Genomic DNA, 27,461 nt, shown 5'->3' with positions numbered 1-27,461 from the left:
TCTCCAAACCTAAGTGGAAGCTGTGAGATAAAAAGCTTTGGTATCCCCAGTCACAAGTGAAGAAAACTCGGGGCATAAATCGCATTCTATTCGGAAGGCAGCAATACATGCAAAGAAGAGAAAAGCAACAGGACAGAAACACGGGGGCAGCAAATGGTCTGGCTGGCTTGGAATTTGGACCTCTCGGCTTGGTTCGAATGTGTCTTATGTCTTGTGTAAGCAATTCAACTGCGTTGTAAAATAATCAGTTCTCCGGGATACACAGAAAGGCATGCTCCATTGAATTCCCATATGTGGAACTTGGAACCGCCTTCCTCTAAGCAGAAAGGAGTGCTCCGGAAACGCACCACTTCAGAAATGACGATGACCACATGGAAACCATCGAGCTGTCAGGCCACACCCATCCGTCGTCCTCCCCGATTGGTTTTGGGTTGTTACTGAAGTGTTTTTAGAACTTTCAAAAGAAAACTTTGCAGTGCTTCTCAGTGATGGGTTCTGTAAGCCTCCTGAGTGACTTCTGCAAGATCAAATTAGCTTTTGTGATAAATATTACCATGAAGCCAGTAATTAGCTTCTAATGATCCTGCATTTCTCATCGGCTGTGAAGCCATAAACAGATTTGGCTCCTTGGCAAACTCTTCTTGACATAAATACCTGAGATAAGGAAGGAAAAAAAAAAAAAAAACCTCAAAACTCTCTTGTTGTGCCTCAGGCCATAGAAACCTGGCAACAACATTATAGGCTTCCTCTCTTGGGTGAGTGGCAATTTGTACTAATATTTTAACTCTCTCCAAAATTGAGAGTATAGCAATGCTGGTCAAGCTAGTAAGTGAAGTTTTTTTCTGACTTAATCCTCCCTCCCTTAAAAAAAAAAAAAAGGATTATTTGTTACAAAGTGCTACCTTAACCTTTAGAAATGAAGAAACCTGGGCCTGGAGAAATGACTCTGTGGTTAAGAATGAATGCTTTTCTAGAGAACTCAGGTTCAAACCCTAGCACCCAACAGGGTTCTTATAATCTGTAATTCTAGTTACAGGGGATACCCTGTTTTGGCCTCTACATACCTGTACACATGTAATACATGTGCATACCCTCAGGTGCGTGTGCGAACGTGCACGCGCGCACACACACACACAATAGATGAGCAAATCATTCAAAAATAAGAAAGCAAAAACAATGATCAGTGAGCCCTATAAAACTGAGGAAAGACTTAATCAGATGAATTGGAACGTTAAAACAGCATGAAAAAGTCTTGTAAAGACTTAACCATTTATGTCTTTAAACAAACAGTGGTCATTTGAATGAGAAGGTCCCATAGGCTAATATATTCAAATGCTTGGTCCAGAGTTGGTAGAACTATTTGGGAAGGATTGGGAGGTGTGGTCTTTGTGAAGAGGGTGTGACCTTATTGGAGGAGGTGCATTACTAAAGGTAGGATTTGAAGATTCAGAAGCTTATGCCAGTCCCAGTCTCTTGCTCTCTGCTTCCAGCTTGCAGATAAGATGTAAACTCTTAGCTTCATCTCCAGCACAGTGCTTGCCTGCCTGTTCCCATTCTTCCCCACCATGATGGCCATGAACTCACCATCTGGAGCTACAATGAACCCTCCAGTTAAATGCATTCTTTTAGAAGTTGCCTTGGTTATAGTGTCTCTCAGCAACAGAAAAGTAACTAAGACAGGAACATTCTTTACCCCACACTTTGGGCTCATTGCTCATAAACCTATACTAGTCAAGACAGAGGAGTCCCTGAGCTCACACACCCATCTCTGCTGTGGGTATACGAAAAGTCTAAAGAGAATGGGCATTTACTAGCAAAGGCATCTCCATGAATGATTAGAGAATTAAGGTGAGATGCTTATGTATAAATGTGATGGAGGTTGTGTTCAACCAGCGAAATCCACTCCTGGTGGGTAGGTCTGTATCAATATCAATGAGGTCATAACTACTGAGGAAAGGGTCATGCTGAGAACACAGGCAACTCATGCTCTGCTTACAAGAAGCAGGGTTTTCCATTTGTTTGGTAATAGTTCACTCAAAATTTGTCTACAGCTTTAATTTCTGACTGGGCTGTAGGGGCTACACCTTGAAAGGAGAGGATGCAGCAGGAATCATGGGGTCTTAAGCATGTTTCTTATTTTTTTGACATGTTCTTAGACTCTCTGAATTTCAGATTTCTTAGGAATTTGATTAGAAGTCTTAATCTAGGTGTCTTGGTGAGTTTCAGGGGACCTGTGGGTACCCTGAAATGATGAACAGGTGATGAACAGATCTTATGTGTAATTGTGCACACATGCATGTGTGTGTACAGTGTACTTATGAGTATATGCGTGCATGTGTGTATATGTGTGCATGTATGGATGTATATTCATGTGTATATGTGTATTCATGGCTGTGTATATATATGTGTGTGTATGCACATGTATATGTGTGTACATATATGTGGGTGTACATGTATGTTGTGCATGTATGTACATTTTCCAGAAGCCCAATGACTTCCATAAACAAATTTTAAAACAAAATAAATAAAATTGAGTTGTCTTTAATGACAGATCCAAAACTCTTAACATTTTTAAGTCTATGCATAAATTCTAAGTTCTAAACTTCTGTATTCTCAGCATAAAACTCAGACTGGTCATTTTAAAAATAATAGAATTCTATGTAAGAGTCTGTGGGTTCTTCGTAGGGAACAAGTACTTAGTTTTTAGCTCATATAACTTGTTGACAGCCTCACAATGATAAGGCAACATTTTAGTTTACCACCTTTTTCAAAGATTTTTGGAAATAAAAAAATAAGACACTATCTGTGTGGGATAGAGCCTTGAGATATCATGTTAAAATTAGGGTTATCCTTGGCAAACACAAATGTTTTCCAGTGAAATAACCGTATTACCAACACACCAGTGTCCAATCTTGCTCAAATCTTGTGTCAGTTTTCCAACATCAAGTTCCAGTCTTCATATTGTTGAGGTTAGGATTTTTGCAATGATCCATATGCTGATACATTGTTTAGACTTATTCTGTTTTGAGACAGCAAACATTCGAGGGCCAGACTAGCTGTGGTGGCACATGCCTGTAATGTTAGCACTTGTGTTTAAAAGAAAAAAGAAGGAGAAGGAAGAAACAGAGGAAGAGGAGGAGAAGGAGGAGGAGGGGGAGGAGGAGGAGGATTGGAAGAGGAGGAGGATGAGGAAGAGGAGGAGGAAGAGGAGAAAGAAGAGGAGGATTGGAAGAGGAGGAGGAAGAGGAAGAGGAGGAAGAAGAGGAGGAAGAAGAGGAAGAGAAGGAGGAGGAAGAGAAGGAGGAGGAGAATTGGAGGAGGAAGAGGAGGAGGAGGAGGAGGAAGAAGTGGAAGAGAAGGAGGAGGAAGAGGAGGAGGAGGATTGGAGGAGGAAGAGGAGGAGGAAGAGGAGGAAGAAGAGGAAGAGAAGGAGGAGGAGGATTGGAGGAGGAAGAGGAGGAGGAGGAAGAGAAGGAGGAGGATTGGAGGAGGAAGAGGAGGAGGAGGAAGAGAAGGAGGAGGAGGATTGGAGGAGGAAGAGGAGGAGGAAGAGAAGGAGGAGGAGGATTGGAGGAGGAGGATTGGAGGAGGAAGAGGAGGAGGAGGAAGAGGATTGGAGGAGGAAGAGGAGGAGGAATAGGAGGAGGAGGAGGAGGATGGTCAGGAGTTCAAGGCTCCCAGAGTGGAATCTTGTCTCACAGGTTTCCCCTAAAGGGTTATAGGCTCCAATCAGAAGAACATGGTAATTACTGAAGGGGACAGAAAGAGACTGATAGAATGTCCCTTGAAGAAGGTTAGTGGGCACAAGGCAGTCCCTGTAGGTTCTTTTGTGTGCTCAATCAATGCTTCAGTATTCATTTGTGAGATCTGAAAAATAAGATTTGCTGGCAAAACCAAAAGTATTGGCCTCTAAGTCAAAAGACATAAAGTTGTTATTCACAGAAGATACTCACAGAGCCAACAGATAATCCAGGACAAACTGTCCTTAGTAATAATCAGAAAAATGGATTTTAACCAACATTATGATATCACTTTATGCTAATAGAGTTGGAAACAGTTCAGAATGTTAGAAAATGGCTGGGTGATGGCTCAGTCAGTACGGTGTTTGACTGAGTTCAATCCCAAAACCAATGTAAAAAAAGAAAAAGAAACCAGATAGATAGCATACACTATACTTGCAACCCAGTGCCCAAGATGCAGAAAGAGACAGATCCCAGAGGGTCACCAGACAGCCAGTCTAGCCACCTACCAGACCAGCAAGAGACTTAGTGTCAAAATTAAAAATAAAAATTAAAAATAAAAGGAGCAACATCTAAAGTCATGCCCCAGTCTGCACACCCAGAAACACACACATATATATGTGCACTTGTACATATTCACATGCACATGCGCCAGGCCTAAAATACTAATAATAGCTAATTTACATACACATATATATGTAAACTTGTGCATGTGCACACATACGGATTAGACAAAATATTAGTAGTAGCTAATATTAGGAAGAGAAAAACAAATTTCAGTAAAGATATATACATATATATACATATATATCAGTACACACACACACACACACACACACACACATATATATATATACATTTGGTAGTTTTAATTCACTGTATTCATGTGTGTGTGTATGATTTGAGCAAAGGATGTCAAAGAATAAATTCAAAAATTAATATGGAGTCATAGGGAAGAAAAAAATAAAGGAGGAGGATTGGGAAAACAGAGAAAGGGCCAGAACAGTGTGACAGAGACTTTGAAAGAACCAGGACGAATAAGATTCTTCCATGGTAGAACAACTGGAGACTCTAAAAGAACACAGGAAAGCGGAGTCCAACTTGTTTCCACGTGTCTGCTATAAAGCCCTTATATCTACATCAGAACATAGAGTCTACCATGTCCTTAGGACGGGAAAGCAGAAGGAGGTCCTAGACTGGAGTCAGAAGTAGTGTACAGAATTCACCCTATAGGGTCAGCCAGATTTCTGTCTCTGGGGCAAAATTCCCAGGAACAATGAGAGAAAGGAGGTTGTTTCTGATCAGGATTTCCAAGGTCTCAGTCTGTAGTTGTTGGGCCCTGTGGCCTTTCGACTTAGAATGTCACAACAGATGAGCATGAAGGAGGAGGTTGTTCATCTCTTGAGGGACAGGAAGCAAAGGGGAGTGACAGTGGCCAAGGTTCAATGCCCTCTTCAAGGACAAATTCCCCGCCATGTCACTTCCTCCAAACTTTTAAAAGTCTCACCACCTCACAACGGTGCCAGGTTGGTGACTAAGTCTTCAACACATGGACCTTGGGAAGACATTCTAGACCCAGCCTGATACCATTTGGAAAGGGAAACTGGAGAGCCAGTGATCACAAGCTCCTGGGACCCTTTGATCACATTGCATTGCTCTGTAATTCCACAGTGTGGAAGAGAAGTTAAGGAGCAATGTTAGCTGTGTTTTCAATGCTGAATGACCTCAGCAGATAACCCAGAGTAACAAACAATCACATAAAACGTTAGCACCCTTTATTCCACTCGTGGCTCCAGGGATACTTGTCTCCATCACATGACTTTGCTCATCACACTTTAATTTATTATGTATTGAAGTTCAGTTTTAATTCTCAGAGAGTAACCCTGTTTCTGACTGTCCCCATGTACCAGACAATAGCAAAAATGAATGCATTTGCACTAAGTAATGTTTTTATTTTCTACTGTCTGGAAGATTATAATTTTAGGAGAACAAATAGGATTACGTGAGATACAGATTTCCCTGTTCCCGCCTGTTATTACTTGGGTATTGAAATATCGAAAATAGACATGACAACCTGGTTCAGTTCCTAGAAGGAACTTGGCCATGAATTCCAACATAATAATTTGGGCATATTTTTGAACTGATATTAACAAGATAATATTGAAGTAGATTTCGGGGACATCAAAAGAAGGCAATTACCTGTCTGCTGTCTCCAAAGAGAGCCCCTAGTGGGAGAGGTGACATAGCCTAATCAAAATGACCCAGCAAACTAGTGCTCTAAGAGCAGGGGCTGAAGTGATGGCTCAGTGGCAAAGCTCTCGTCATAGCAGATAAAACACCAACCTCAGAAGCTACACAATGACCGTTGAGTCAGCACTCTGCTGTAACGCCAATGTTTGTACAGCAAGATGATAGGTAGATAGGAGACTAGGGCAAGCTCAACATAAGGACATGATGCCTTGAGAGAAGAGCTGTCTCATGCATTTGTTTTCATTTAAATATCTTCTCTGTGTGTCTGTCTCTATCTCTTCTGTCTCTATCTCTCACTCTGTGTCTGTCTGTCTCTCTTTGTTTCTGTCTTTCATTCTGTCCATCTCTCTGTGTCTGTCTGTGTCTGTCTGTCCCTTTTTCTTTCTCTATGCATGCGTGTGTGCTCGTGTGTGTGTGTGTGTGTGTGTGTGTGTGTGTGTGTGTGTGTGTAAATATCCTCATGATTCCAGATTATAGCCTATGACTGTGGTAATGTCAAGGCAAGAGCGTCACTAAGCTAATGAAATCACATCCACAGTCAAGAGCAGAATTAAAGAAGGAAGATTGTGTAGTGTCACATCTGGCTTGCTCTATCTCTATCTCTTCAATCTTAGACTGGTCAAGACCCCCTGCATGGGGAATGGTACCACCCACAGTGGGCCTCAGTCATCAAATAACTGAACTAAGACAATCTATCACAGACATGCCCACAGGCCAATCTGTTATAAACAATCTCTCATCAAGACTCTTTTCCCATGTAATTCTAGGTTGTGACAAGTTGACATGAACATCACAGAGCAGCAGTGATTAAAATCACATCTTCCAAGGATTTGGAGAAATATGACTAAGAAATACATAGAACTATTCACGTGCATGAGCACAGGTTTCCATGTATTTATATAATGTAACTCCATTTGCAATGTACTAGTAACTGGTAATGTCAGTATATACAAAAGCACTTACTAGTCTCATGTCTTATATGGATAATATCCTGAAGACAATATCCAGAGCTTGCTTAATATTGCTTGGAAGCTTCATACCTCAAAATTAAATACTTCCAAACTCATAGTTTTTCCTAAGTATGGTCCTGATTGTAGACTTGGGGGGAGGTAGTGAGAACCCTGGTCAAAGACAGGTACAGTGCACCTGAGATGACTTTATGTAATGGAGACACTATTCCCAAAGACTCATATCTTTTCTCTGCCTCCAAGGAGCTACTAGTAGGAAAATAATCAACTTTGGGGTTTTAGTCTGCTCTAACAGTTATGATTATGGTATCTTAGATGTTTATTGAATAATTCAGCAAGTAGGTATTGATCTCCTATCACATGTCAAGTGCCAGGCAGAGCTTTAGATACTGAAAATACAGCAGAAGGCAGGCAGGTATTCCCTCTCCTTGTCATCCTGGGGAAAAATAGGCATTAAGTAATGAATCACAGAACAGCTATTTTAAGATAAAAGTGTGACAGAAGCTATAAGAGGAAATACAGAGTGGGAGGTAGAAGGAAAGAGGCTGATGTGGCTGATATAGTTGTCAACTGGAATGAGCTACAATCCAGAAATGGAGGGCACACCTGTGAGCTATTTTTTGCTTGGTTTGAAGTAGGTGAATCCACATCTAGTCCCAACATTTGGGATAGGAAGACACAGGCCTTTGATCCAGATCTCTAATCTGGGTCACAACTTCTGGTGAAAGCCTTTCTAAGGACATGGGAAAAGAAAGTTTTCGTTCTTTGTCTGCTTACCCTACCATTGCTAGCAAGTGCATCTCTTCACTAGCATTAGATTCTACTTCTCTGGGTTTTCAGAATAGACTGAAAGCCAGATGAGATGATTATCCTTCTGAACTGGATTCCTAGCCTTTCCACTCACAGCCAACCATTGTTGGATTAGCTGGACTGCAGCCTGTAACTCATTACTACCTATCTACATCTCTATCTATCTACTATCTATCTATCAATATACTATCTATCATCTATCTATTTATCTATCATCTATCTTCTCTCTATCATCTATCACCTATCTATCTCTCCATCTATATCTATATCTATATCTATATCTATCTATCTATCTATCTATATATATATATATATATATATATATATATAGAGAGAGAGAGAGAGAGAGAGAGAGAGAGAGAGAGAGAACCCTGACTAATACAAGTCTAGTTGAGGAAGACTAAGAGAACCAGACATGCCTGACTTCTGCTTGGAATGCCCTTAGTTTTTCAGAGGAGCTAGGGAGGCGCAGAAGCCAATAAGGGTAGTTGAGTCTCTCCATCCAGGATACTTATATGTAGAAAACCTTGCACCTATGCTGTATTGATATCTAAGCCTTCCAGTTTATTACCAGGATTTCCCAAATTGAGAGAGAGAGAGAGAGAGAGAGAGAGAGAGAGAGAGAGAGAGAGAGAGAGAGAACGAACCAGGTCTAACAGCTCAGGAGGCATTCCAGTGTGTCCACATTGCCACATCCAGGAAGGGAGGAGAAGCCCTTGGGAAATTGATTTGCCCGGCCTACCAAACTGAGCAATTCCTAACCTTCTGAAATGCTGGAACAGAGACAAGCACATTTGTTTGTTTCTCTAAATCTTCCAGCATTCCAAAAGAACTAAGAGAAAAAGGTAAATTATCAATACAAAAACAGTTGTAATTTCTGTTCTTACTCAGTAACTGTTGACATCAGGACTCTTAGAGAACCATAAATGATAAAGCATTCAAGAAAAGGGAGAGAAGCATCCCTGCCACTTTCTGAAGTGTTGGAAGAGGGTACAGTGTGCCCTGGCATTGCTAAGGCCGGATGAGGTAGTGACTGGTACCCACAGCAGGGCCTAGAAGCATGGGGACCTCTTGAGGGTACTGCCAAAGTCATTTGAAATCATCACCAGGGAGGATCTGGGCTCCTGGCAGACAGCAGACATCATTAGAAGGGGCCAAAGCAGATAAGGAAAGAACTGAGGGAGACCACCTGGCTCCTGGCACAAGCCACTCATCAGCAGAGTGCGGTCTTTTGAAGACTTTAACAACTAATTCCAGGGGTCTTTGTGAGACACTGAATAACCTGCTCTAATAAGTGGGGTGGGGCATGAATGCCAGGAAGACACAGGGAGTCAGAAGCTAAGAAAGTCAACAGTAATTTCTTTGGCAACCTCACAAGGCATTTTTGCATCAGAATTATGGAGTGATCAGTATTCTCCTTTCCCAAAAAGCTACTAAATAGGATTATTATTGGTGACAATAACTTGTTATCTGTTTCTAATAGGTACAAGAGAGAAGTTTGAAAGTTCTGAGCACACACACACACACACACACACACAATAAATGTGTGTGGTGATGAATATGCTTATTACCCTGACTGGATCATCACATAATGTATACGACTGTAGAGGGCAGATAGATAGATAGATAGATAGATAGATAGATAGATAGATAGATAGATAGATGTAAAATATTCAATTATTTTGAGTCAAATTAAATATTAAGAAATGTATTAATCAACATGTCCAAATTTTCAGGTCTGTTTTTGGAAGATGTTGGAAATTTTCTACCACAAAAGGGAGAGAAAGCCAAACAACAGACAGAAACTAGTCAATGATCTAAAAATGTTGGTTGACTCATAGAAGCAGGGTAAGGGGGATGGGACAAGCAGTTCTAGAGGGAAAAGCCAGGAAAGGAGATCACATTTGAAATGTAAATAAATAAAATATCCAATAAAAATACTGTGATAAAACATCATGACTAAAATAAACTTGGGAGGGAAAGGTTAACGAAAATGTTGGTTGAGAAGGAGGGGGAGGGGAGGGGAGGGCACTGTGGAAGTCACCATCTGAAAAGTCAGACACCAAATTTAAGAAAAGAAGTCAGCAATCTTCAAGAGACCCATTTTAACCAGCTCTGTGGATCTAGCAGAAAGACCAAATCGGGAGAAGAAGGGCTGAGAGACAAAGGAGTTGGAGGAACTGGATGCTCTTCAAGCAAACAGACCCGCAGGCACAGGGACAAGCCATCCCAAGGTGTGAGGGGACCAGCAGACAGCAGGTGCCAAGTTGGCTGCACACAGATCCCTGCAGAGACCTGAGAGGCAAATAGGACCAGATTGCTACAGAAAAGCTTAAAGAAATAGTGCAATTATGTGGAGAGAAGAAAGACAGATTTTTAAAGACAGTTTTCCCAGAAAATAATAAATAAACCTTCCCCAGCAAAGCTCAGCAGAGAGTCTTCCAAAGGCAGCCTGTGCCCAAGGCATTATGAGGGGAGTCCGAGCTCCATCTCCATCCCCACAAAAGTAGAGATGAGAAGTTGCCTTCTGCACTGTCTGCCTGCGTGGGGACAGGCACCACCTGATCCCTTGGGTAAAAACCTGCTGCCTCCTGAGTGCTGGGCTCTCAAGTGCAAGCAACAGAAGCAAGCTGACCACGCTAAACCCAAAACTTTGTTTTTTAAGATACTGGCAACTTTGCAGACATGGGGGACACCTAGAAAAGCAGAGCCCAACCAGGTCTGTTAGCAAGAAACCTTGCTGCTCCTACCAACATACATGCTGTAGCAAGTATCACAAAGACCCCCCCAAACTGCTGGCCATAATGGCCCCAGAAAACCCTAGCATCTTACAACCCGGAAGATTCATCAGGGACCTGGGACTTTGGAATGGGCAGGATTCTTGTCCTTTCAGGAAACCAGTGAGAGCCAGCTGTTACTGTGTTCAACTTCAATTGCAGAAGACAGCTCAGTGTCCTCAGGGGACCCAGAAGGTAGTCGATCCCCAGACGGAGGCCAGGCCAAAAAGAGTGACAAGCATCCCACCACAGTGACACTCAGCCTCCTCGGTGACAGGAAAGGTCACTTTCATCTTGTCACAGACTGTCATTACCCAGGCCTGTGCCCTTCCTCCCTCCTATCTACCCATGATATTTAGTGCCTTTTTTCTTAGCCATTTCTGCAGTTTGGAGTGAGCTCTTGGTGGCAGCTGAGCAAGTCTTCCCCTGTTGCCAGGAGGATGCAGGGGAGGGTCAAGGAGGAAAGCTGTCTCTGCTCTATACCCAGGAGGGCCCATGGCTTCTGCCCTCCCTAGCTTGAAGGGGAGGAAGCAGGACCCACGAACATTCCCCAAAGTACACCTGTCCATCTGTTCCACCTGGATGTAACGGGGGGTGTCCTTATTTTTTTTCTTTCTTTAATAATTTGCTACATTTTACTGGTAGCTTCCGCGCTGGTTAAGCAGGTAATTGTCTAGTCCTTAAAAACCCTGGCACGATCTGTCGGAGAGTCTGCTTGGCTTTCTGATGAGCGATCATAATAGCTGTGCTTGCTGGTGGCTCCTGTTTTTCATTTTAGATTTATCAAGGTCTGATTTAATTGCCATAAACAAGGAAAAACAAGATCAAATTAGCAGATGAAATCATAGGGTTTCAGAGCTGATCCATATTAATGAGCCCTTACGTTTGTGATCTGGCTAATCATGACCCCAGACCTTGATAAAATTAGCCAAAAGGAAAACAAAACAAACGTTATCGGGACGCTGCAGCATTTGCATGCTTCCAGGCGGGAAAGCCAGCAGATGCTAAGAGATGTTTCCTCACTGGGGGTGGGTATGAAGGGCCCAGGGTACCCTGACCCCCACATTTGAACCTGTGTTCCCCTCAGGACTAGCCCTGCCTGCTGGTCCTCCTAGCTTGTGACAATGCCAGCTTCCCACCCCAGCAAACACCCGAAGCAGCATCCCTTGGTTATGCTCTGGATCGAGAAATCAGACACAATATGAGGTCCCCCTCCCTGGGAATTGCGTCAGTCCTTTTAACAGGCTTGAAGCATTTTACATCCATAGGAAAACCACCTTTGAATTAGTGGTTTTGTTCTCTGAATTGGGCTTTATATTCGTTCTAATCAAATTCCCTCTCACTCAGATAAGCATTAAATGTGGATCACATCACAGGCAGACACTTGCAACTCCCAGCCCGCCTTTGTTATGGAAATGTTTTTGTCAGCCCCTGACTCTGGGAGGCTGCACACCGCCCAAATGCACCCTTTCCACCCCCGATTTGCTAACTTAGAGGCGTGCTGGAGAGTAGTCTTGTTCAGGGTGAGAATTTTATTTCTCTAGAAACACATGTCAGATTTTTAAAGGAGCTAGAAGGCATCATTCCTGGGCAGGGCTGGGGTCTCAGGCCTGGAGCTGGAAGAACCATCTCACTGCTGTCTGTCCCTCAGGGTCCCACTGGGTGACCCCGAAGAAGACACTTAACTTGCTTCACTTTCTCCACCTGTACAATGGACGTAATAAAAATAACTACCCCCTACAAAGCACACACTGGTGGTCACATACAGTAACTCAAAACTTCACAACAACAAAACCACTCAAAGGTTCCTGTTTTACTATATTTGTTTAGTCCTTGTTTTATCATAAATTTTTAAAAGAAATAGTCTTTAAATGAATATTTATACTCTATATGGGTTCTCCCATGGAGGTCTTCCATTTACTTCAGCCATTTACAATCGTAATAAAGAACTTGGAAAAGCAAATGCCCAGAACCAGGGGAGATGGTTCAGCTGGTGGTAAAAGCACTTGTCTCACAGGCCTGGCCACTTGTTTGATCTGACCCTCAGAAACCATAATCTCTAAGACTCAGGAAAGGAGCTGGATAGTGACCTGGGCAATCTCAGCACTCCGCCCGAGGTGAGAGCTTGAGACAGACTGAACAGAAGCTTGACAGCTAGCCTGGGTCTGAGGCACAGAAGCAGAAACAAGTGCCCCTGACTTAGAACTAGACATGAAACAGTCCTGGAGTCCAGGAACTTGCATTTCACAGCCTTCTAAGAAGGAATGGGTGCACAGTCAGAAAATACTGAACCACTGAGCAGCGTAAACTTCAACTTTTGTAACTCCATGTCTCATGTCAAAGGCCTTAGATGGCTCCACCCTTCCTCTTTGCTGACCTACAACACACTTCTCTCATTAGGGCTGGTTCTACTCCTTACATGTAGCTCTCCTGGGGTCTTATGGCTCTGGCATCTCCAACAACTTGGGGTCACTACTGTAATCCGTGCTCCAGTTCACTGTTTCACACAGTGGCTTCTCAGGGCCTCAGTGGAACACGCTGGCTTTAGTGACTATCCTTGACTTCAGAGAAAGATTCCATTCTTTTTTTTTTTTTCTTGCATCCGTCATAATGCTAAAGCCAGAACCGCATGGTCAGCACTGCCAAATCTGGCTGCTTGCTTGGGATGGAGCCTGGCCCACTCCTTTGATTATATGTGTAACAGCTTTCCTTTGTGTTTTTTAGGGGCATCAAATCCTTTAGGCCTTTTCCTTTCACAAGTTGCAGGGTTAGCTGGATGGGGTCATGCCCTGCAGAGACCATTCCCCGTGCTCCCCTTTGCAACAGCCCTCTTCTCTCTTAGCACAAGCCTTGGCTCCAACATCTGATTTTCTAATGTTCTTTTTATCTCTTTCATCTGTACATTTTGTCATTCTTTTTGCCTTGTTTGCTCTTAGACCTGCACAATAGTGATCACTAATAACTGTGGGACAGAGTCAATATTAGGCTGTCTTGAAATCTCCCCTACCAAACTCTTCAATTTAGCCTCAGGTACCTTCTCAGGACAAGGCAGAAAGTAGCCACATTCTTGCCCAGATGTCACAAGAATGGTCTCTGGCCAAGTTGTTAATGTTTCCCTTTGAACCCTCTTGACCTGAGTCTCCATAGTGTGTTGCTCTCAGCAGAACCGTCTTCTAAGTTTCTGCTGACATGGTCCTTTAATCCCTGCTCATAGAATTCAACTGCTTTTCTAACCCAAAGTCTCAAAGACTTCCACCAAAATATCAGGGTCTGTTCTGTCACGGCAGTAGCCCACTTCCTGGTACCAACTTCTGTCTTAGTTGTTTTCTCTAATGTTGTGATAAAGTACCATGCCTGAGGCAATTCAAACAGAGATCATTTAATTGGGCTTATAGTTTCAGAAAGGCTGAGTCAGTGATGGTGGAGTGAAGACTCATGGTAGCAGGCTGCTGGAACAGCTGCTGAGAGTCACAACTTACAAGGAGAGGACAGGGAACACTCTTGGAACAGTGCAAGTCTTTTGAAACCTCAAAGCCCACCCCGAGTGGCACACCTCCTCTGACAAGGCCACACCTCCTAATCCTTCTCAAACAGTTCCATCAACTGGAGACTAAGTATTCAAACATATGTGTCTATGGAGACCATTCTCATTCAAACCACAATAAAGGCCCAAAGCACATCATGTCAGAAAGATCTTACTTTGACTTACAATTCCAGAGGGGCAAGAGGCCACAATGGCAGCAGAAGTAGGAAGGTAAGAGCACACACCTTCAAAGCAGAGAGAGATGTTGGGTGGAGAGCTGGAAATATGGTGAGGCTATTTAATGTAAAGCCCATCCCTAGGTAAATATTCCCTCCAACAAGCTGACACTTCTTAAACCTCCCCCACACTGCTCCACCAACTGGCAAACACATGTTCAAATAACTGAGCCCATAGGGGACATTTTTAATTCAAGTCAACATAACAATATACTAAAAATACATATGGGGGTATGGTCTGTTTCAGCTTGTAAACTTTTTTCAAAGTTTACAGAAAAGCACAAAGGATGAACCTTAATGACAGACTTGTGGTGGCTAATCTTGGTTGACAACTTGACACAATCTGGAAAAGAAGATCTTCTTTGAAGAATTGCCTCTGGCAGATTGACCTGGCATATCTGTCAGGCGTTGTATTAATTGCTAATTAATGTAGGAAGCACCAACCCTCTCTATAGTACTATCCTAAGAAGGATAGCCTGGCCTCTATAGGAAAGGTAACTGAACATGGGGCTGGAACAGTAAGCAGTTCTCCTCCAGGCTCTCTGCTCCCACAAGCCAGATACACTTCTTCATCCTCCTCAGGTTGCTTTTGGTCAATGTTTTATTACAGCAACAGAGAAGCAAAGCAGAATACGATCCAACCAGGCAGGAAAGACAGTGAAGTGTTTGCCTAAGAGCTACAGAACCTAAGTTCCAACCCCAGAGCCATGTTTTCAAAAGGGACATGGAGTACTACCTGCTTATAATCTCAGTGTAGGCAGGGCAGAGAGCCACATGGATCTCTGGGGCTCCCTGGACAGCTAGCCTGGTCTACTTGGTAAGCTCCGGGCCAGTGAGAGACTGTCTCGAAAGGCAAATTGGACAGTTCCTGAGAAACAATGGTACAGGTGCACATACACACAGAGACACACTCACACACACACACACACACACACAGACACATTCACACACACTCACACACACACTCACATACACACACAGACACACACACACACTCACACACAGACACACACACACTCACTCACAGACACACACACACTCACACACAGATACACACACACACACTCACAGACACACACACAGACACATTCACACACACTCACACACACACTCACAGACACACACAGACACACACACACACTCACACACAGACACACACACACTCACTCACACACACACACACTCACACACAGATACACACACACACACTCACAGACACACACACACACACACGAATTCACTAAATGTATTATATACTTCCACCAACATGTCTTGTGTGTATTTGCAAACATCTACAGAGGGGGATTTTCTGTCTCTGGAACTAGCGATTTGCCCTGGGTCAGGATTTTGTTCTCAACGTTCTTTGCTTGTAAGAGTCTTGTTTGTGATGTTAATAAATGAATATTTATCTTAATAATTAAGCAAAACTAATACTCTGTCTTCCCAGAAAGGGAAATAGCAAGGGGCCTGAGGCTGCCAGTTCCACTCTGGGGCTATCCACAGATTTCCCATCTTGAATTACTTGTACCCAACACTTACAGCAGCAAAAGTTCCTCTCAGGAAGGCCTGGCAATGATTGCAATTCCCTCACTGGGCTCTGACATCTGTCTGTTCTATTACACTATATTAGCCATGACTGCTTTGTAGAGGCAGAGTCTCATCTTTAAAATTCTTTAAGATTAGAAATTCTCAGAATAGTGAAATAATGCACATCAGAATGGGGCAATGTCAATATTCTCACCATTCTTCCCTATGACTCCATGTCAGAAATGGCCAGAAAGGGTTCGCTTTCGCCTGGTGACTGGTTTGCAATGCAGTTGTTTGGACTGAAGATAGCGTTTCTTCTTGTTTCATTTTTAATATCATAACTGAGTTAAGATAATTAGGGTTGAAAGAAATTTTAGATACATACATTTATCCATAGAAAGGCTTTTATCAGTTTGAAAATTCTATTGATTGGGGCTACTGTAGTGTTTTTGTTTTGAAGGCATCAGTGATGACAGAGGCATTAGCCATGGGGCAGATTAGGAATCAGCTGAAGGCACTTTCAGAGAATGACCACAGAGGCCCATTTAGACCAAGATAGAACCGAATGAGTGAATGGAAGTCAAAGCCAAGGAACTCCTAAGACAGGTTATGAGGCTAAAAGTAAGCAGGAGAACAGAGAGCAAGCGATAGAGTATGGGTTTGTGCTGGGTTCCTCTCTAGGGGGAAGGATACATGGAAAGTTCTGTAGCCCCCACTTCTGCAGGCCTCTCACCTCGGCACCCATAGTTAATGAAGAAGTAAACAAGGCAGAAAACACTGCCTGGGATCTCTTCAGGATCCTGACAGAGCTGGGGAGGGCCTGCTGCCAATCTTGGTTTTTATATCATTTACAATGCAGAGACCATAATGGGCAAGGGGGAAATTACAAAGGTCAACCCCTTTCTGTCACTCAGCCCTCACCCAGATTGAATGTCAGAATGATAAAAATTACTCCACAGGAAAATCACCTTGACCTAAGGCTACATCCCAGTCCCTGTTGTGCCAGTCACACCATAACTATGAGTTACCTCCCATGAAGACTCAGACTGCCTTTCTCCAAGGACCCTTTGATCATGTTGACCACATCTCTTCTTGTCTGTCTGGATATCAGTCACCAGACTGCCATGTGTTCATTGTTGGCCAATTCTTTTCCTCTGAAGATTTAGATTTCCAGGAAAAAAAAATCACCCTCCTAAACTAAAACCTTCAGACTATCTTCAGAATGTAGCAAACTTATGGCTTCAAAACAAAACCCATAGATAAGGGGATGAATTCCCAAAGAGCTAGAAAGATTCAATTCTTACAAAGAAGGAGGGGGGCCTACAAGTATGAGGGTCAATTTTCTGTGTTTGAAAGAGCCACAGACCATAAAAGTAAAAATAAAAAATTAAATTTTATCCTGAAGATATGGCTTAATATGCTGAATAGCTTTTTGTCAACCTAACACACGATAGAGTTATCTAAGAGAAGGGAACCCCAATTGAGAAAATGCATTTATAAGGTTGGCTTGGGCAAGCCTGTGAGGCATTTTCTTGATTGATGATTAATATAGGAAGCCCATCATTCCATTGTGAGTGGTGCTACCTCTAGGCAGGTGGTCCTGAAGTATGGAGGAAAACAGGCTGAACAAGCCATGAGGGGTTTCTTAACTACGGTTTTACTGCTGTGAAGAGTCACTGTGACCAAAGCAACTCTTATAAAGAGAACATTTAATTAGGGCTGGCTTACAGTTTCAAAGGTTTAGTCCATTATCATCAAGGTGGGAACATGGCAGTGTCCAGACAGGTATGGTTCAGGAGGAACTAAGAGTTCTACATTTTCATCTGAAGGCCACTTAGTGAAGATTGGCTCCTACAAGGTTAGGAAAAAGGTCTCATTGCCTAGGTCCCCAGTGACACACTTCCTCCAACAAGGCCACACCTACTCCAACAAGCATATAGCTTCTAATAGTGCCACTCCCAGGACCAGGCATATTCAAAGCACCACAAGGAACAAGCCAGTAAACAGCCTTGCCTCATGGCCGCTGGATCAGTTCCCACCTCCAGGTTCCTGCCTGCCTGACATTCTTCAGTGATGGATTGTGACCTGAGAGTTTTAAAATGAAATACATGTTTCCTCCCCCACATTGCTTTTGATTATGATGTTTAATCAGAACAATAGAAACTTTGCTAAGTCAGTAAAGCACTTGCTGTTCAAGTGTACAGGCATGGTTCAATCCTCGGAATCCAATTTGGAAAAAAGAAAAAATCAGGAATGGTAGCATGTGTTTGTAATGTCAGGGTTGCAGAAGCACAGACAGGCATGTCTCTGGAGCTCCATGGTCAGCCAGTCTACTCAAAACAGTGAGCCTCAGGCAAGTGGGAGAGTGCCTCATGCAACAGAATGGACAACACCTGAAGAAGAGACCCAAGGTTGTTCTCTGCCCCTGTAGATGTACACTGCACACATACATGCACGTAGCCCCATACGCATGTCTACACACCCACAAACAAACCAAATAATCCTTACAGGTCATGAATTATCCTGTAAATGAATGCAAACCATCTGCAATAAATAAAATAAATAATACATAAATAATTCCACCTATTAGAGCACCCGGCACCTGCTGAGCTCTTAGGGTGTGTTGGGGTCTTTGAACATCCTTTCAAAAGGATGCGATTTGCAACTTTGACATAGTGGTCAGGTGATGGTGAGCAGGTGCATGAATGGTGCATGCACTGGTGCACTGAGGAGACAGAAGGTGCATGCTCCTTCTCTGAGTGAGTTAGGACTAGAAGCATCTTTCTTTGCACAGTAGCATATTTGTGTTATTGCAACACGGTGAGGTTGGGACCTAATGAAGTTGACTATTATCTCATTAACACCTGGATAGAGCCCAGACATAACTTTTCACAATAGTTTTAATGTTTTGTGCATGAAATGAAGTTTACAGAATAGAATTTTCCATCTATGGCATCATTCGAGTGGCCAAGATGCCTTGGATTTTCGTGTATTTCAGATTCCCATGGAGTAAGCACCTACTGTACATTCTGGGGAGATACTTTAGGGAATACTTCGTGTCTTTAAAGCGGTCTTTGCATTTTAACAGACTTCCCTGATTTTATGTTAATTCTTCATATTCTAAATAAGAAGTGGCTTTTCTCACAGTTCCCTCCCTCCACAGATCTCTCTATGTGAGTAGCAGTTTCTTCTTAGAAATTTTGATGATATTGGGAGTCCAGAGAAACCATAGTAAGAGAGAGAAGAAAGCAGAGTTAGACCTCCCAATTCCAAAGCTGGTGGGACTAGGCTGGTGGGTGAGTCTGCTGTCTCTGCTGCCATCCCAAAGAAGACTCCAGGGGAACAAAGATCTAGTCAGTGATTACGTTCCAATTCTCATGAGCCTGGAAAAGGCCACGAACAAATGAAAGACAGTGGGGTCTCAGAACTTTATTCCAGGGCTGGGATATAGCATGTTAGAGAATGTCTTGCACCACGTTAATGGGAAAAGAAAGAAAGAAAGAAAGAAAGAAAGAAAGAAAGAAAGAAAGAAAGAAAGAAAGAAAGAAAGAAAGAAAGAAAGAAAAGGAAGGCCAAGTGTGGCTGTGTAGATTTATAACTCTGGTGCTATGGAGGCCAAGGGAGGCACATCCCTCCCTGTGGCTCACTGGCCAGCTTGGCTGACTCAGTGAATTCCAGGCCAGTGAGAGACCCCATCTTTAAAAAAAATTTTTTTTAAAATGTGGACTATGTCTGAATAACAACACCTGGTTCCACCCACACATACATGTGTACCTGTACACACACGAACACACACATACACACACACACACACACACACAAACACACACACACACACAAGAAAGAAAGAACTGAAAATAAAGCAATGTCCTCTAAAGCATCGTTACTGGGATTTCCGAGACAGGAAAGTAAGAGTGGAAGGAACGGAGAAATAGGTTGAGGTAGGTGGGGACTAGATGAGATTTGTTCAAGAACAGATTTAAAGCACTTTGCTTTTTTTCCCTGAAACAACTTACTTTGTAATCATTGCCTTGGCATCTGGCCTTCTCTCATTTAACCTCATCTGCCTGACTTTAAATTCATGGAACAGATTTTCACTGCCCTGGATTCCGCGCAGTTGGCCGGCAGACTGTTCTTGGATGTTACCAAAAAAAAGGCATTTGATACCATTAATCATATTGCCATATGTAATAAATTGGCTGCCTATGGTACATTGCCTAAAATTGTCACATGGTTCCAATCAGAGCTCTGCCAACTGCGCTTGGTTACTGGAAATTCTGATTCTCCAAGCCTGCCTCTGCTGGGTTCCACCATCCTGTACGCACCACATGTTAGTGACATGCTGGCCCACCAGCTACACAAAGGGCAGTCCTTGCTAGGATGCACATGTCTAGGTGTGCTGCTGGACATGAGCAGGGACCTGCTTGGGATCAAAGTCACATTGTTACCGTCAGCCTTTGAGAGCCAGACAGGGACTTGAAGGCTGATCCCAACCACTGCTTTATTTGGGGGTTGTATCCTCTTGCAGCCCAATTCTTTTCCGCTGTCTGCGCCCCTTCCTACGAACTATTTCTGTATTAAATTAAGCAGTGTCTCTGTGCTCCTAGGTCAACGTGGTGGCCTAGACTCAGCCCAGGTACGAATGTCTTCCCTGTCCGACTAGACCTGCCAAGATGGATTTCTCAACATGAGAAAGAGGAGGTGGTCTAGAATGAGAAGCCATAAAGAGTGTGTTTGAGCATTTCGTGCCATCCCTGCCCTGCCCCTGGCCTTAATAGGTTACATTTGCACGTGGGTCAGCTGGGGTCGCTTTCCTTGTTCCTGCCCCTGTCCCCAGGCCTCCCAGGCAGAATGATCAGACAGAGCTGGATAACATAATAATGAGCTTACCCTTTCCCCCAAATCAGATTGTTGTTTGGTTTGGTTTGGAAACTGAAATGCATTTATGAATGTTTTGGAACTTGATCCTGATTTATTTGAAATGGAAAGTCCTCGGTGCCTGATTTAAACAACATTTTTGTGAGCACACAGCATGCCCTTCGTGCTAGGTTCACTGGTATCTGTGTGACCATACGAACACACATGTTCCTCTCTGTGCACACCTGCATGCCTGGGCTCAGTGTGGACCAGGCACTGAAATTCTGAATTACAGTGTTTGTCTCCATGCCAGTGACTCTAAAACATGAAGTACAGAAAATCTCAACTACCCCTCCTCCACCCTGAAAGAAAAGTTCTGTTCTCCCGAAATCCGCAGCCTGATAGCTGCAGGCCCAGGAGGCTCAGTCAGTTTGGGTAAGGTTCACATAAACACCCCTGCCACCATCTGAAAGCCATAAATAAGGCCTCTGGGGAAAGAAAAAGAACTAGGGCTCTCCTTTTTCACACTACATTGGCATCTTTTATCTCCAGTAAGACATTGTTTGGCGGAGTAGAGACCACTGCGGAGTCTGAGGAGGGAAATTAATAGGTGGTCTTAAAATAAAGGCTCTGAGAGGAAAAGAGCTGGTGGTTTGCACCTCCCCACCCCCACCCCCAGAACCTCAACAAGAGTTCCAAAGTCTCTGTGCAAGGAGGCCTGATGGCAGCCCCCAGGCTTTGGGGAAGTACAGTGAATGTGGAGACCCTGGGCTCTGTGTCCTTCTGACATTCCCCACCCACATAGGTGCTATGGCGGAAACAGAGCGAATTTGACCTTTGCTTCCCAGAAAAACAAATAATAAAAGAGAACTAAATGGCAAGTTCAGAAGAGAGTTGAAGGTTACATGCTCATCCCCTGGATGAGCAATGCCCCAGGGACACATGAAAATCCAGTAATACACCCATCACGCAAATAACTCTATTGACTATGGTGCAAAGTTCAAATCTAAATATTCGTCCCTCCTATATACAAGCACTTTGTTCCAGAATTCTGACTCGAAGAGGCCACAAGACAGCGTTTCTTAATCCACTGGTGTGTCTTGGACTGACAAGCAGTTTCCCCTTCAGAAACTAGACACACCCACATGGGAGGCAGCAGACTGGCCACCCAGTGATCCCATGTTTGAAGAACTCAAGGCTCTGGCCAGCACATTTTCCTTCTCACTAAGCCAACACTTTGTGTGTGTATGTGTGTGTGTGTGTGTGTGTGTGTGTGTGTTTGTAGGTAAGTAAGTCGCTAATTAGGCAGATTGGTGGGCAACTTCAAATGTCAATATTTTTTATTTTTTGAAGTTTTAATATAATTATACAACTTCCCCCCTTTCCTCCCTGTACTCCCTCCTGTGCACCCTTCCCTGGCTCTCAAATTCATAGCCTCTTTTTCTTTAATTGTTGTCACACACACACACATACACACACACACACACACACACACACACACATTCCTAATGCATAAGTACATCCTTTTTACTCTATGCAATGTTTTGAGACATCTCTTGATTCACTGATGCTCACACCTCCTCATTGACTCATGAGCTTCTGGAAGTTCTCCCTCTCACCTGGGCTACAAATGCACACATTCGTCTTTACATGGGTATTGAGGATTCGAACTCAGGTCCTCACATTTGTACTTTACCCACTGAGCCATCTTTCCAGCCTCAAGCCAACTGAGTTTGTGGTAACATTAGGAAAGGAAAGTAGAAATCTCTGTCCTCAACATTCAAAGCATTTAGTTTAAGCACATCAAATCACCGTGCTATGGTGTATGGCTTGAAAAGTCTTTATTTTTCCTGGGCATGTTAAAGGGTTTTGTTTGTTTGTTTAGATTTGCCATTTTGGAGGCAGTATGCTTTTCCTGAGGTAGTTAGTGACTGCCTCTAGGAGAAGCCATTGGTATCCACGGTCAGTTGCTATCGTTGCTAAGTGGGCCGTTAAAGGCGAATACTGTGTGGGAGAGAACAGGTGTGTGCATCTTTAAAAAGCAAGTAACAGGCTACAAAGAAAAACTAGTGAGGCAATGAAGCAGTCCGGGAGTCTCCTACAGGGGCAGGACCCTCAGAGGGACATCAGTATAGTCCGTAGCCAGCTCTTAGCCTCCCCTGTCTAATTGTCCAGCAAAGGTTGTCAGGAAGCCAAAAGGAATAGCACATTTTCTGCTGACTCAAGTATCACTGAAGCCGGCCAGCTAAGAGGGTCATGCTCAGTGACCTCAGACCAAGCTGCGAGTGCCATCCATTTATTACAAGGTTGGAACCAAAGCACTGACTGCCAACAAAGGGCACTCTGGCAAACCTTAATGCCAGAGGGTGGCATAATTACACACGAAGAAACCTCACAACAAGACAAAGTTCAAGAAAAGTTAAAAGGGGTATCCCAGTAAAACGCCTTTGTACTGGTTAAATGATAAATGTTTTATGGTCTGTGCTACATAGCTCCCTCCCCCTGTGCGTGCATGTGTGTGTGTGTGTGTGTGTGTGTGTGTGTGTGTGTGTGTGTGTGAGAGAGAGAGAGAGAGAGAGAGAGAGAGAGAGAGAGAGAGAGAGAATATGTGTACTTAGTCTCTTTAAAATGTCTAAAAGATTTTCAACTCTAGAGTCTTACCAAAACAGGTCCCAGGGTGGAGTTAGCCTGGAAGCCAGATTTGTCCTGTGAGTAATGACTCCCAACCCTGCAAATTTCACTGAACAAATGTGTTACTGGCCTGCTATTGGGCATTGTGTCCAGAGTAGAATGATACAGACGGATGGATGGTCACCATTGTCAAGAAGCGTCTTTAATAGCCTCCAGGGACATAGGAGACCAAGGCATCTCTGAAAGCATCAGGAGCTGTTTTGAGTGGTACCCAATGCTATCCTCACGAAATTAGCTTCTTGCCTCCTCCAGGGCTTAGTCACCTTGATATTTCTGCTACCTAGCATGTAGATGGATGATCTCAAAACATCTATATTATTAATACATATACTAACTAAGCTCTTTAGCTGAGATTTGTGTCCTCTTTAAAAGCTTTCTGTGTACTGGGCATGACAGCACAAACCTCTAAATCCAGCACCCAGAAGGTAGAGGCATAGGATCAAGGTTGAGGTTAACCTGATCTACAGAGTAAGTTCCAGCCCAGCAAGCATTACACAGTGAGACGTTATCCTTTTCTTCTTGTGTAAAGCGCTCAATGTAGTATTTGAATGCAGAAGAACACTGCTTAACGAAGCTTTGTTATGCCAGAGTTCACCAAAGCATTTGTTTCTAATTTTTACCTTTGGACATATCTTTTACTTGCCCTATAAATCTTTAGGTTAACATACCACCTACGTGTGTACTACACATATACTAATGTAGTAGGATTTACACATTTGAGGATTTTATGCTGTCTAGGTAGGCAAATTATATCTTATCGATTGGATCAGAAGTTATTGTGTGGTGTGTTCTTTCATGTGGCCACTTAATTGAGTTCAAGAGAAGGTACAGTGGCAGGATGCACCAAAATGGCCAGAGAATTGGGATGTGTAGGCCTGGTGTGGTAACAACCCATCAAGGGAACTGTGAGTGAGAGCAAAGCAACCTGGCAAGGTCACTCGGATGGCCCAGGTTAGAGAGTACCATGGCAGCCAGCATGGAGACACTGAGATCAATTAGCACTAGTTCCTATGGGCCGTCAGAGCCTGACCTAGCGAGAGACTGACTGCCCAGGTACGAGCTGGACCGACAGCGCTGCTTTATTATTTTTTTACCTCATCAATGGGAAGTCTCATGGGATTTTCCACAGTGATGACTCCTCTTCTCTTCCAAAGCCACAGGAATCTTTCCCAGACAAAAAGCCTAAGCAGTGAAAGGATCCTGGGGAGAACTGTCAGCCTCCCTAAGACTGCAGTGCCCTGGGGTGGTGCTCTGTGGGTCTGGTACACACTTATTTCCTACAGCTCTTTGCAGCTCTTCAGGAACAACATTGTAGTGTACTTCCCACTTTCTCAGCAAGCTGAACTTCAGGTGAGCAGAGCCGAGGTAGAACTTTCCGAATGTGGTTATACCTTTAGCATGGCTCCTTTATGAATGAGAGGAGTGTTGCCTTCTTGTTTGTTCATGTTTCTTATAGAAACGGTGGGAGTAACAGTGTCTTAGTTAGGGTTTCCACTGCTGTGAGCAGATGCCATGACCAAGGCAACTCTTATAAAGAAAAACATTTAATAGGGGCTGGCTTACAGTTTCAGAGGTTCAGTCTATTATCATCCTGGTGGGAAGCATGACAGTATCCAGGCAGGCATGGTGCTAAAGGAGCTGAGAGTTCTACATCTTGCTCTGAAGACAACCAGGAGGCCACACCTACTCCAACAAGGCCACAACTCCTAAGAACGTTACTCCCTGAGGGCCATGCATTCAAACACAAGAGTCTAATGGTGCCAAACCTATTCAAACCACTACACTTTCCAAGGTCTTCACAAATCAGAACTTAGATGTAAATAGTGAGAGGTTGTAATGAGTAAATAAATGGTCAGATAAGCACAAGTAGACAATGCATTTTCAAGTCAGTCTCAGTGGTGAAGTTTTCTTTAATGCTTGCCACTAAGACTAAAATACCAGTGCCACTGAGTTACAGGAAAAGGATGCAAACATGTATCTGTAGGACCAACAGCACATAGAGCCATAACAAATAATTTATATATATATATATATATATATATATATATATATATTCACACAGAGGATCAGTGGTGTGATTTAACTACAGTATGCCTTCCACTCTTAAACCTATCTAGTTACAGTACTCAGTCTGCTCAGAATGCACACCATTTCCTTCACCAAGTGATTACACAGCACGTTGCACACCATAACTATGAGGACTTAACAATGGCTGAGGTCAGGGAGCCTAGTGAGCTAGGACTCGCACTACAGTTGAGGAAGGCACACACTGAAGTATCCAACCACAAAAGGTTATATGAAAAATCACAAATTTTCATATATTCCTGCAGAACATCCACTGATTCTGTAGGATCCTAGTCTGTGTTCTGTTGCTGTCTAGGGATCGGACTATCTACAATGAGCTGGAGTCTCCTAAACCAATTGGCAATTAAGATCTCTGACAGACAAGCCTACGGGTTAATTCAATAGACGGAACTGCTCAACTGAGGCTCTCTTTTCCCGAGGATTAGCAAAATATTAGCTGTGGTATTTTAAATACTTTTATAGATGGTGTGCTGGTATACCACTTCATAGCTGAATATTAAATTAAATAAATAACATACTTGATAAATACTAAGTAAGTAGCATAGGCAGTGATCCCTGAAGAAAATCAAACACCCCATGTACACGTACAGTGGTTAGTGGGGTGCTTGTCATCACCTCCCTTTGTAGACACTTGAAAGATCCAATTAACATTAAGTGCTACTGTTAGCTGAGGTGACCCACCAAACGTCATTTTATACGATGAGATGGAGACCACCAAGCAAGGCTTGTGGAAGAAAACTTAATACTACTTGGTAGTCCTTTGGTGATAGTTCACTTCAGGTGAGGATTTAAAGTGGGGATTGAAATCTCAGAAAAGGCTTTGGTGGGAAAAAGAGTGGTGTGGCTTGCCTTTCTACAGAAAGGGAGTTGTGAGGGAGTGTGCCTTCAAAAAAAAAAAAAAAAACACCCACCCCATGAGGAAGTTAAATCCCTCCATCCAAACAAGAATTCTTGATCCAAGGCTCACACCCCAAACATGAAAGCTAGTTAAATAGCACTGGCTATTTAAATACAGAGTTGATTTCCATTATGAGGTAAAGTTAAATGCTGGTCTGGTCTTGCATCTGGTGCTCACTGACCACTGTGGCTATACCCACAGCAAGGGAAGAGACACTATCAACTCTGAAGGTTCTCCTGGGGCTGCACTGAGACACACTCTTCCTTTCCTGTATTTCAGTTTGCAAGAAACGTTTAGCAAGCCCACAGCTAATGCATTTCTGCAGTGCCCAGGGGCCTTCATGACACATGCATTTTGTAAGCATTTTTTGCTTTTGACTTTGGGAGGCAAATGTCTTCCCAGAAAATGCCGGGACACCTACCAGAAGCTTTCGATTTCAGAATTACCTTGGATCCAGAGCACTGATTTGCTACAGTATCGTTTGCTTGTAGTTGTTGTCTTCTTTAAAGTAGCCTTGACTGCAGGATGTCTCTCTCCCTTCCTGGCTATTTGTATACTTCTCCTTTGGAAAGGCTGGTCAGTTTCTTTTGCCAACTTGTTTTTCTTGAGCCCATAAGTGAAAACAGCTTTATCCAGTTTTCATCTTCTCAACTCTGGTCTGGCCCTCCTTTTTACCTCTTCTTTAGGGTTCTGTGTTCCTTGCTCTGTGGCTGCCGAGGGAGTCAAGGGGAAATCAGCGATAACACTTGTGCCCCCTGAGGAGAAGACCTGTGACGAGACTTGTCATTAAGTCACTGGCAGTGGCTCGCGTGTAGCAACAAGTTAAATGTTAACGCCAATTAGCTTCTCCTATTAGCCAGCTATTACTGAGCCGAGGGCGGGCCCCCGGAAAATGGTGCAAGGGAGGGAAATGACCCAAGGTGAGGTCAAAGAAGGGATAAGACATAAGAAGCCTGCAGAGAAAGCCAGGTCAGCCCAGGAAAGAAAGGCCTTGAGTAGGGCAAAGGTATAGGGAGAGAGAACATGAGGTACAAGGGAAAGAGATGGAGCTGACTGGCCAACTTCCCTTGTCTGTGGAAGATGGAGGTGACTGGCCAAC

General features: G+C 43.4%; 1 long non-coding RNA gene across 1 annotated transcript in view; it reads right to left on the bottom strand.

The window, feature by feature from the left end:
- Positions 1 to 27,161, bottom strand: part of LOC147999662 (uncharacterized) — an 88,698-nt gene extending 61,537 nt beyond the window's left edge. Inside the window, exon 1 of the long non-coding RNA XR_015643105.1 lies at positions 26,809 to 27,161. This is a non-coding gene — a long non-coding RNA (uncharacterized LOC147999662). The remainder of the gene's footprint in view (positions 1 to 26,808) is intronic.
- Positions 27,162 to 27,461: the final 300 nt, after the last annotated feature.

This window comes from Rattus norvegicus, chromosome 18 (assembly GCF_021556685.1).
Source record: "Rattus norvegicus strain SHRSP/BbbUtx chromosome 18, alternate assembly SHRSP_T2T, whole genome shotgun sequence".
NCBI classification, from domain to species: domain Eukaryota; kingdom Metazoa; phylum Chordata; class Mammalia; order Rodentia; family Muridae; genus Rattus; species Rattus norvegicus.
This window is presented reverse-complemented; position numbering and strand designations above follow the sequence as displayed.